This window comes from Mytilus californianus, unplaced genomic scaffold (genome assembly GCF_021869535.1).
Source record: "Mytilus californianus isolate M0D057914Y unplaced genomic scaffold, xbMytCali1.0.p SCAF_12, whole genome shotgun sequence".
NCBI classification, from domain to species: Eukaryota; Metazoa; Mollusca; class Bivalvia; order Mytilida; family Mytilidae; genus Mytilus; species Mytilus californianus.
In genome coordinates this window covers 64,530,794-64,538,122 of record NW_026262604.1, presented here as the reverse complement: position 1 = coordinate 64,538,122, position 7,329 = coordinate 64,530,794, and the positions used below count along the sequence as shown (strand labels likewise).

Here is a 7,329-nt window from a genome sequence, read left to right as displayed (position 1 = left end):
TCAATGAATGGCTGCAGTGACACGTTTCTGCACCAGCGCATTCGTTACAGTCAGTATCAGACAGCAGACACCGTTAGCCATCGACAAATTCTTACAATAACGGACGAATAACCTTTTGGAATACAAAAGTTTAAGAAATGCAATACTTTTTCGTTTAATTTGTTGTGTACATCCTGTAAACCATTTTTTCATCATTTCCCCTTCCTTTCAAGTTCTCTACAGGGACGCAAACTATGTCTTCCTCGTGAGGATATATTTTAAACAGGCAGTTCAGAACGACTTTTGATATTATTTTCGTAATCTTTAGACGTTAGATTATTTCTGTTAGCAACATTTACTAAATTAGAAGCCCGCGTCCAATATGAGGTTCAATTGTTATTTTATGTGACGAAAGGATGCTGACAGTAATGTCATATATCCCCTCCCCTGCATAATCCAGAACGAGTTAAAAATCAAAACGTTCAGCAGGATATATTCTAAGTTGACAAGCGACTGTCGGAATAATCCAAAACCATCGGTTTCTGTAACAGTCAACTTGAAACAAGATAAAGAAAATAAGGGTACATGCGTTGAAGCCAACCGTATAAGTCTAAACAGACATCGATCCCCTTTTGTAACATTCATATCTTTTAATTCTCGTCTTCCGTTAATCAAAACTTAAATTGGAGAATTATCATCCTCCATCACATTTGCATACAACATGTCCATTGCGTTATATAGATGATCCCATTCCTGTATCTGATAAAAATGTAATTCAAATGATACTGGGTTCCTTTTTCGGAGAACAATAGATGCACTAAAGAGACACATGTCTCTTTGATTGCCTACACGTGAGTGGTATCAATATGATCCGCCAAATTCAAGCAGAAAGTGTAATTAAAAGTCTGTCCTGGTAGTATCGGACATTGAGAATCAAATACCACACCATCCAAAGCAGGTGATCCAAATTGGTCAATATCGTGCTAGTGAATAATTACAACTTCATTAATCATATTGTTTTCAATTATAATTGTAATGGTCTGGTTTCTGATAAATGATAATAGGTGGTCCTGGCATTGATCCATTTGCAGTAGTAGATGTCTTGTACGATTCCATCCGGCAGCAGGTATTCTATCATCTATAGTTGACTGTGCCGTTTATTTTTGTATGTAGTGGATAAAGTTTCCGATCCTTAGCGTACACCTGACCGATTTCGTCTTGATCAATTATAGTAAAAGCTTATTTAATATCATCGTCTCATCACAATGAAAGCCGACAACGATGCAATCAGTCCATACACAAAACAGAGAACAACTATACCAATCAGTCAATTCACGACACAGAGAACAGTACCGAAAACCTGCAAATATTCAGAAAATAAAATTGAATGTCAAAAAACATCAACCCGACTAAAGAGCAGAAACATATATTTATGATATTCACAAACACGTAGAATTTTTCTGTTTTATCACCTTTTCATGTATTTCAAGATTATGGTTATATTCCACCCTTGACCTTTCTAAATGTATCGTTGCGGTTAATGTATCAAATTAAAACATGTATAACGTTAATATGTAGTTGAAAACAGCAACTTGAAATCAAATGTATTTGTAGAATGTAGGTAAAATTATTACCAAAAGGAGCGAGGATAAGTTCGTTAATTCGCGTAAGCGTCTCCTTGCTATGTATTCATTATCCGCCATGCTATGTAACAATCATAATGTTACAATCGGGAATAGGACAGAATCAATAAAATATCAAATCACATGACGTAATTGGTACCTAAATATTTAGGACCGATTTTGGAGGTTTATCCCTCTCCTTTACTGCACTACCTTACTTTACCGGTATCAAAATGTATAAGAATAATTAAGTAATGTAGCAGTTTAATTGAAAACGGATTAAGACAAAAGGATCATACAGAATTGTCATGTAAAAATAGTAAGTTTGACAATTTTAATCATCTGTGTTTAAACCAAAATATAATTTGATCAGGTTCAAATAATTTCATGAAACGGAAATACTATTATGGATATTTACTTTAAATAAATATACATGGACATGGACGCATGTGTCCACCAGTATTAGGATTAATATTTATATACAAATATAACTGTTCATTTTTAAATGATATTTAAATGTTTAATTCATGACAAATCGTTTTTATATTTAGAATACAATGTTTGCTAACTAAATCATTTAAACCAACAGACGTGTACTACTTCGAGACAAAATCCGTTAACGCATAGGAAAACAAAGGAAATTCGACGCGTTTTAGAACTTTACTTTAGAAAAGTATATGTGATGAGTTGTTTGGTCATATTTCCTTCTGATAAGTAGGGTCTTCCCACTTTTTCCTGAGAGGACCGTTTGATTTATGTTTCTTTCTGTCGTTGTAGTTTCTTTGAAAAAGTAAAATACCAAAAATACCGAGCTCCAAAGAAAATTAAAAACAGAAAGTCCTTTAACAAATGACAAAATCAAAAGCTCGTTATATTAATTTTTAACCGAAGCGATACGGAGATTTCATATTTCATATTAGATTTATTACCGCTTCTGTATTTAACATAAGTGAATTGTAATTTATAACAGGTAAACCATAAGTTATAAAGACCCAGGGTCTTTTGATTTGAGGTCCTTGGTCCTTCAAAAGTAAAATGGGGTCAATGCCAAAGGTAAAGGTCAAGGTCTATTTTTTTTAATTTTGGCTTCTTTTTGGTTTAATAAAAAATCGTACAAGACATCGACAAAAAATGTTTACTAAATTGTTAGATGCGACATGTCGTAACACATACATTTTGGTTGATGAGGTACGTTAACATTAAGTCGGAGTGTTCTCCCTCTTACATTTAAAAGCATATGCATGGTTATATAAATCAAAATCATATATAGAAGAGACCTCGGGTCTCTTAATTTGAGGTCCTTGCTTTATGACCTTAAAATTTAGATCAAGCTCAATGATTAATTTGACGTTTTCGATTTTGACCTTTGCTATAATTTATTGGTACATGAATAAGTCATAGGGTCTTTATATTAGGTCGCAAACATATGACCTTAAAGAACGTCAACCGGAAGTGACCTTTTGTAAACATGAAATAGCTATTTTTGTATGTTTTCCCTTTACAACTTACATGAACTTTATATCTTAATATAAAGTATGTGCATTTGGGATGGAAAGACCTTCATGTAGGAATTAAGTAAACCGGACTAACCTTCTTATTTCTCTTATTCCTAGAAAAAGTATATAGAAACCATATATGTTTCTAATCTGACACTAGTATTTACATTTTTAACCAGAAGTATATATCTTCCTAGCAAAATATGTGCATTTGGGGCAGAAATACCTTCAATTGTTCTCTGAACAATTGGTTAGAGAACAATTGGTTTTACATGTCTATGTTTTCTTATTTATTGCAAATAAATGTTTGATAATCTTTACTACATTGGAAAAGATCATTATGTAACAGTAGCAAATAGAAACAGAGATAATTTTTCAGTTAATTAATTAAGGATTAAATCATCTGTCAGTAGAAAACACTACTTTAAAATTTGGTATACATCTTACTTCTTTAATAGATTATGCTCAATTGAAATAAGTATTCCGTTATCAGTTAATATACCTTTTCCAGGTTTGTCATGAATATGTAGTGAGATCACAATTACAGTTACATTAACTGAGTTATACCAGATCAGATAGCCATTCGTCCATTCTCTGTCGATAAATCTGTAAGATAATTAAAAAACTTAGGTTCCAACTCCAAAAGTTTTCTATAACTGATATATACGTAAGAAGGTGGATTTCGGTATTTAAAAAAAAAATCTCATTCCCGATATCAGGCCTTATGTTTGATTCATTAGACGCGCCTAATGACTTCACTTGGGGCTTCGATGGCCAAGTGGTATAAGTAGTCCAACTACGGTATCATTAGCCTGTCCACACTGAGTTGTGAGTTTGAATCTGCCACGTGGCAGGTGCGTTCTATTCCAATCCTAATTAACGAGGAATCATTTTTCCTGCCAAAGGTCGGTGGTTATCTCCGGGAACTTAGGCTCCCGCCACCAATATTAGCTGACCGCCACGAAATAGCACAATAATGCTGAAAGTGGCGTTAAACACCAATCAATCAATCTACCGTTATGACTATATCAGATTCATCGATGGTGCTATATTAAAAAATGCAATACCAATTAGGGTCTCGATTGATCTAACATTTTATTAACTGTAAATTTACAGGAAAGGTATGAATCAATGGTAATACCGGGTTGGTGATACTCTATGCCACGAGACGTCTACCAATAGTGGCATCGACCAAGTGGTTGTAAAAACTAATCAAAGATACTAGGCTTATAATTTAGTATGCCACACATTGGTGCAATCAATATGAGACGCATTAGTGTTGCTTCAACTTAAACAGTTGGATGGCGAAAACAAATACGAATCTATATTCTGTATACTGTAATAATTATTAACTGTACGCATACAAGTAGCTTCATTCAATAGGTATATGCTGTCCTGCATCCTATTCTGAACATTACAGCTTGGATAACACTTTATTTTGGAGCGTGTTCTCCGCGGTCGTAACATGGAGTATATTTAAACGATGAATTTTAAGTAAAATTCAACTTAAATGTCCAAATGATAGCATTGCAACATAAGCATATAATATAAAATAAGTTATGTATTTATTAGGGCCAAACACAGTTGAGAACACCTCGTGGTTAACAAGCTTTCTTTTTAGGTTCTAAAATGTAGACAAATGAATTTATAAAAAAGCAACCTAGCAGTCTACAACAATAAAAGTCAATATTATAGTAAAGAATTTTGTTTCTTTAAGCCATGAAATCAATTGGTATTTTATAAAACATATTGGAATACGTGTTGAATAAATTTGAAACGTCATCTTAATATCAAATATAACTGTATAAACAATTAAAAATTAAAACATTGACAAAACAGTATCTCACAAAACAAACGAGACAGCTACCTACCAACACAAAAGGCATACTAGTACATTAATCTGGTTTGTTCTCCTCATAAGAGATGTATTCTTATCCCTCAGCATGTATGTCTGTTATATGCAAATAAGTTCTATTCTGATACATGTACTTATAATTAATGTAAGCTTATTGATTAAAGTATTGCTTTTGATTTTCCATTTTGAATTTTCTCCCATTTGAATTTTAACGACTCGTTTAAGTTAAACATACGAAAAGTTTAACGTAGATTTGAACAACACACCATGAAGCGTAATGTTTCATCTGTAGTCGTTCATAAACATGTTTTTGATTGCTTAATTTTGTCAGTAATTTGTAGTTAATATCAAAATAAGAGATGTGGTATGATCGCCAATGAGACAACTATCCATCAAAGTTCAAATGAAGTGGATATAACCGATAATAGGCAGCCGTACGGCCTTCAACAATGAGAAAAACTCATACCATATAGTCGGCTATAAAAGGCCCCGCCATTATCAATATGAAACAATAAGTCAATTGAGAAAACTAACGGCCTAATGTATAACAAAAACATTTACGAAAACCAAATATGACAGACATAAACCAACGGCAACCACTAAACTACAGGCTCCTGACTTGGGACAGGCACATAAAGAATGTTGCGGTTAAACATGTTTGTACGCGCTCAACCCTCCACTAACCTGTAACAGTGGTGAAACAGCACAACATAAGAACAAACTATAAAAATCAGTTCAAGTACAGATCTGAGAGTACTCGCAGTAATTGATAGCTAGTTCAAAGCCAATTACGACTAACAAAAAAAAAAAAAACATTACTCCTTATAATTAGTAAAAGTTAATCTTTTAAGCCTAACGGTCTTCCTGTTGACTCTAAATTTCCGCCGATACCTTGTTTCATAACCGTTTGTTACATTTATGCGTTGTGTTTAATCTATGGTTGTTTATAAACATATTTTTGAATGATCATGCGTTTGAAATTGCAGAGGTTAAAATGAAAATCGATTTTTTTTCATTTTATATCCTGGCAATTAGACAGACTGTCACTAAAAATAATAGCCCGATATAGGTGTATGATGTAAACAGTGACAGCATGAGGGACTAATTTATGAATTAATGTTAGACTCAGATCGATGTCCGGTGTCTTATCAACGTCCGTTCCTCAAATCGACGTCCAATGTAAGTCAAATTCTCAAATATGTGTCCAATATTCATATCTTCTAATCGACAAACAATGTGACGTCATGTATTACCAAAAACGACGTCCCATCGATAGACGTCTCCTCTCATCGATGTGCAATATAATTTAATAACTTATTCTAAGTTTAATCTTTGTTTGTAGTATCTGTATCGTTTTTTTCGTTGAATAAATCTGCTTAAAAGAACTAACTATGTTTTCAGATATCTTTATACATTGCAAATCATAAAGACAACAAAAACGGCAACACCTGTCTCAAATAATCAACTAAAAAAAAGACAAAAAAAAAATGTAGGTCAAATTCTCAAATATGTGTCTAATATTCATATCTTCTAATCGACAAACAATATGACGTCATGTATTACCAAAAACGACGTCCGATCGATAGGCGTCTCCTCTCATCGATGTGCAATATAATTTAATAACTTATTCTAAGTTTAATCTTTGTTTGTAGTATCTGTATCGTTTTTTTCGTTGAATAAATCTGCTTAAAAGAACTAACTATCTTTTGATATATCTTTATACATTGCAAATCATAATGACAACAAAAAAGGCAACACCTGTCTCAAATAATCAACTAAATTAAAAAAGACCAAAAAACAAAAAAAACAAAAACAACCCAATGACAAAGATAACCGTAAGACAAAAAGGCGGCAATATACAGTCTCAGTTTAACCTCGGTACATTCTGTATATGCCTGTCTCCAGTCAGGGATCTGAAATTCAGTTGTTGTCGGTTGTTGCTGTGTTACATATTTGTTTTCGTCATTATTTTGTACTAAAATTAAGCCGTTAGCTTTTTTGTTTGAATTGTTTTACATTTGTCATTTCGGGGCCTTTTATAGCTGACTAAGCGGTATGGACTTTGCTCAATATTAAAAGCAGTACGGTGACCTATAGTTGTTAATTTTTGTGTCTTTTATGGTCTTTTGTGGGAAGTAGTCTCATTGGCAATCATACCACATCTTCTTTTATATCAAACAATAGATAGAATGCAGAAGTACTGTCAATTGTTGGAAAGTATTATTGTATGGAATCTTCAAGATTTAAACTTTTACATTTTTCAAGACTTTTTGAGTTTTAGGTTCTTGTTCCAACCATTTGCATTCGAAGAGTGTCTGTATCAAATCAGGAATATGACAGTTGTATATATCAAATAAAACTGTGACGCTATTGCGGC

The 7,329-nt window shown here is 33.0% G+C and overlaps 1 pseudogene; it reads right to left on the bottom strand.

Moving 5' to 3' along the window:
* Positions 1–657: 657 nt before the first annotated feature.
* On the bottom strand, positions 658–5,664 carry LOC127721170 (uncharacterized; annotated as a pseudogene).
* Positions 5,665–7,329: the final 1,665 nt, after the last annotated feature.